The following is a 5,292-nucleotide window of genomic DNA, read 5'->3' as shown; positions in this document are numbered from 1 at the left end:
ACTGATGATCTTAATATGGGTTTATATCGTCAAATGTATTTGGATCTGCAAAAATAACTTGCTTGAGACATACTCTTCTAAGGGAAATGGGGCTTAATCAAAAGTTGTTACAGTGATCACATTTTTTCTTGTTATTTTGCTGTGTTTTTGAAGTATTGGGCATGGCCTTGTATTTTTGCTGTTGCTTTTGTGACCTGATTGCTTTTTGGAACTTTGGAACAAATGAAGACTTGGGGTCAGAATCTTCCAACTTTAGAGGTATAATGGGTAGCGCTACTTGGTTGTGGCCTGTGAAGAATGTATAAATGAGACTACTTTGGATTAAACTGGGAAGAAACTTGAAGACAGTTGAAGATGGAAGACGGTTTTGTAAATATTTTGAAACTTTAATTCCTCTGTGAGACAAAGAAGAGCTGTTTTGTGGCACATGGTCTGATGTATATTGTGTATCCTGTCAGGTGAATTTTAGACAATCTAGCTGATTTTATATGACGACGAAGTTCAAATAGAACAATCGGGTGTTTTCACCTTTGTAATACCCTCACATGTTATAAGGGCTTCAGAGTATAACATCAAAGAGACAATGTACAGTGGGCCTTGAGAGGCTGGAGAAAGAAAAGGACATCATCAGGGCTTGTAAAGCCCCTTCTAGTTCATCAGGTCATAGATTTAATGGAATTGAGGTAAAAATCAAACATGTGATGTGCTCATTTGCCTTGAGAAACAAAGACTTAGAAAGCCTTTTAAGTTTTTGTTTTTTTGTTCAGATGACCAAATCCCCTATGTGTGTCAATAAAAGACTTATAAGTAAATTTCCTTTGAAATAGATGTTTTTCCTTGAATGTTGTCTTCATCAAATGGGGGTAAACTGCCTGTAGTTAATGAAGTCCTCAGTAATCCTTTATCTGTGAGGGGAAGTTATCTTTGGAAGGTGATATGGGGAAGAGATAACAAAACCCTCAGTTCTTAACGGAAGTGAACATCAGGCCATCCTCTAGGCCAGGGACTCAACCTTTTTTTCCACAGACCTCTTTGCCAGTCATGTGAAAACCATGGACCCCTTATTAAGTCAACACTATACTGTATATTATTTGATAAATACATTACACCTGCATCAGTACGTCCCCACAAGAATTTTTAAAAATTTTAATTCCAACTCATAGACCCCTTGTTAAAAACCTCTGGTTTAGTCCAAAGCCCTGCTTTTCTGTAGCGGAGGTATGTTTAGTCACTCAGTCAATGGGAATGTGATGTGCTCCATATTTTGGACAAAGTGTTAGGAATATAAGGGATTGGGTTGAGATGTGTGTTATAGAAATGGAAACAAATCATTGCAATAGAGTGTGCTCTTGTGGGAACACTGAGGAGGAAGTCAACACTGAATGAGGGAATCAGGGAAGACTTTTCCAAGCAATTGGTTGAACTGGGCCTAGAATATTGAGTATAATTCCTGACATTAGAAATGAGTGAAGGCATATAGGGCATAGGAAACAATGTGAATGAATACCTGGGGAGTTCCATCCCAGGGGAGATGGCCAGTGAGTTGGAACTTTGGAGTGTGGAAGGAGTTAGAGATGAAGTGAAAGAGGTTACCAGGAATGAGAGCATAGAGGTCTTCACTAAAGAGTTAATTCATCTTTATAAGCCTGTACTTCTTTCGAGGTAACTTAACTTCACCCTGGACAGATTCTTAGAGTGCTAATGAGTGCTCAAAAGCCATAGAATGGGAAGGGTGCCATTTCTGGAATTCCTAAATTTTTATAATAATAAACATGTTCATCATAAAGAACTTAGGTGTGTGCTCTTGATTAATGTGTAAAATAGGCATTTTTAAAAGAAGCACAAAGTAAAAGAATCTTCAGAGGCTGTTTTTAGCTGTGTTCTGATCTCTAGAATCCTACTTTACACATCGGCCTTTCTGGGTTCTTCAGTGGAAATGGAGAATTACTTCTGGGCGCCGATGAAAATTTTCTGAGCAGGGGAATGATTGTGATCACATTCGTAGTTTAGAAAGGTTATTGTGACTGCAGTGTGTGGATTAATGGGAGTTCAAGTGAGGGTAGGAAGGTGGTGCTGGTGCAGAAGTAGAGATGGGAGTTGAGGACCTCGTTCTAGTTTGCTAAAGCTGCTCAAGCAGATACTATAAAATGGGTTGGCCTTCACTATGGGAGTTTATTTACTTATAAGCTTACAGTTTTGAAGCTGAGAAAAATGTCCAAGTCAAGGCATTATTAGGCGATAATTTCTTCCTGAAGACTGGCTGCCAGTAAACCTGGACTCCTGTGTCACATGGCAAGGCACATAACGGTATCTGCTGGTCTCTCCCTTATCTTCTGGGTTTCATTGCTTTCAGGTTCTTGTTTCCATGGCTTTTTCTCTCTTCTTCTGAATTTTATTCTCTTATAAAGAACTCCGGTAAGAGGATTAAGACCCATGCTGAATGAGTTGGGTCATATCTTAACTTTGGTTAAGATCCTACTCACTAAAAGATTCTGCTTAAAATGGGTCCACACCTACAGGAATGGATTAACTTTAAGAACATATTTTTCTGGGATACATATAGCTTCAAACTATCACAAGCCTGAACTGGAGCAGAAGAGGGTGAGTACCAGCTAGGTTCCTGGGGTCAAGGCTTGATGTCTTTTTCTATCGACTAGGCTAAGGTAAACTATTGTAGCAGTTACCCTGGTCTTAATAACTTAACCAAGGTTTGTTTCTCATTCATGTGTATGGGCATTGTAGGTTGGTTGCTCCATGTTTTATTTGTTAAAGGCTGCCAAGACAATACCAGGAATGGGTTGGTTTTACAACGGGGACTGATTAACTTACAAAATTAAAGTTCCGAGGCTAGGAAAAGTGTCCAAATCAAGGCATCAGGTCAAGCTTTTCTCCCTAAAGACTGGCTGTGGGTGATCCTGGACTCCTCTTTTATGTGATAAGATATATGGTGGCATCTGCTGGTCTCTGCCCTCTTCTCCAGGCTCCATTGCTTTCAGCTTCTGGCTGCTCCATCTGTGGATTCCTCTCTGAGCTCCAGTGTGTTTCTTCAGCCCTCTCTCTTCATAATCATCTCATTTATAAAAATGGGATGGATTAAGATCCATCTTGAAGTAATCAAAGGCTCTTGTCCGAAGTGATCTAATCAAAAGAACAGTAGGTTCTCACCCACAGGAATGAATTAGCTATAAGGACATCATCTTTTCTGGGGTCCATAAAAGCCTCAAACTGGCACACTCCATATCCTCTTAATTCCATGCCTGGCTGAAGGAGCAGTCCCTCCTTGGGATTTTGCAGGTCCTGATTCAGGAAACTCATTTGTAAGCTACACTGATTTAAAAACAGGTGCTTAGGGGGAGGGGGGGGGATAAAGTTGAATATGTTTGTGTATTTACAGAAATATACTTATGCAATGTATAATATATTACCCCCTTATCTGACTACAGATTATATTTCTCCACAGGATTGTGTTTCATTTCTTCAGTTTTCCAGGGTATGAGTCTAAGCCTCTTTCATGTTCAAAGCCTAGAGACTCTTCTGGATTGTTTTTGACAAGCCCTGAAAGGCTTTCCCATGCCACCCTATATAAAACAGCAGGGCCATTCCTATTACTCTCCATCCCTCTTTAATTTTTCTTCTCATTGTCTGTATATGATTATTTGTGTATCATCTGACTTCTCCCTGTCAAATATGAACTTGAAGGTAGGGACTATGTCTACTGCCAAGTTTTTAGCATATAGACCAACACCTGGCTGACATGTGGTTAGTACTTAATAAAAACCTGTTGAATGGATGAGTGCCAATTAGTTATGTAAATTAAAGTTTAATAATGTCTGCCACCAATGCAAGTAACTGAAGTTTCTGAGCCATAATCTTCAGTATCATTTTTGACACTACCCTCTTTCTCATAATGCCTTCCACATCCCGTTTATCACTGAAGTCTGTTGATTCTACGTCTAGAATAGGCCACCTCTCTCCAACTACTCCAACCCACTATGACAGTCTAACTGGTCTCTCTGCTCTTAAGTCTCACCCTATCCTGTTCCTTTTTCTCAGCGCATGGAGAGTGAATTGGACTATGGCAGTTCCCTGCTTAAACCCCTTAAAACTTATTGCCATGGGTTTTTAAAAAGATTTATTTCTCCCTCCCCACCCCTCTGATTTTTCACTTGCTTGTCTGCCTTGTTTCTTTAGGAGGTACTGGGAGCCAAACCTAGGACCTCTCATGTGAGAGGAAGGTGCCTAATAGCTTGAGCCACCTCTGCTCCCTGCTTTTGTTGTATTTTCTCTTGTTGCATCAGCTCGCTGCGCCTGCCCATCATGTCAGCTCTCTGTCTTTAGGAGGCACTGGGATCCAAACCAGCAATCTCCCACATGGTAGGCGGGAGCCCGGTCACTTGAGCCACATCTGCTTCCCTATTGCCATGGATTTTAAAATAAATTTAATCATCAACACTTACTTAGCTCCTGTTATCTGCCGGTCACTGTTTAGGGGAATAGAATTGAATAAATAGTCCAAAGTTCTGCCCTCCTCGAGTTTAATTCTAGTGATAAAAACATATGATCAGCAGGATAAATCAAGTAGTATGTTGCCAAAGATAAGCAGTGAGGATATTCATTCATTCAACTATATAGTACATATATATTGAAAAGTTTCTGCCATCCCCCAGAGCTTCCTTATTTTGGCTTTCCTCAGTCACTGCTCAAAATGAAAACCCCTTATCGGTCTCTCTCAAACTTTCATCTTCATAATGTTCCATATTTCCTCTCCTAACTTGCCTTCCTCCCATATCTACACACACTTAACACCTACCTCAGCCAAGGTCTAGGTGTGAACACAGGCCTCTCTGCAGCCTCATTGTGTAACTTCCAACCACTAATCAAATTCCTGAATGAAGCCACAGTGAATATAGATATTTAGGTACTTCTGGGGCTGCAGTTTTGTCAGGAGGTGGCAATTTCAAAAAACTGTGTGGTGCTCGCTTCAGCAGCATATATGCTAAAATCAGAACGATACAGAGAAGATTAGCATGGCCCCTACGCAAGGATGACACGCAAATTCATGAAGCGTTCCATATTTTTTTTAAAAAGAAAAAAAAACAAAAAACAAATGGTTACCAGACTTACCAGGAAATGTACAACTTTCTATTACAAAGGAGAAAAAGAAATGGTGAAAAATAATGGTTTGGACTCTGACAGTCACTAGCTACAGTACCGGAGTCTCTCCAAGGCTCCGTTTCCCTGCTACCTTGCAGTTGATTTGAGAGTCATCTGTAAAAATTCTATACAGATGGC

General features: G+C 40.2%; 1 non-coding gene across 1 annotated transcript; it reads left to right on the top strand.

Moving 5' to 3' along the window:
- Nucleotides 1–4,972: 4,972 nt before the first annotated feature.
- On the top strand, nucleotides 4,973–5,079 carry LOC111765773 (U6 spliceosomal RNA). The gene has a single exon (XR_002798010.1). It is a non-coding gene; the product is annotated as a U6 spliceosomal RNA (small nuclear RNA).
- Nucleotides 5,080–5,292: the final 213 nt, after the last annotated feature.

This window comes from Dasypus novemcinctus, chromosome 1 (genome assembly GCF_030445035.2).
Source record: "Dasypus novemcinctus isolate mDasNov1 chromosome 1, mDasNov1.1.hap2, whole genome shotgun sequence".
In the NCBI taxonomy this organism is placed as follows: Eukaryota; Metazoa; Chordata; class Mammalia; order Cingulata; family Dasypodidae; genus Dasypus; species Dasypus novemcinctus.
This window is presented reverse-complemented; position numbering and strand designations above follow the sequence as displayed.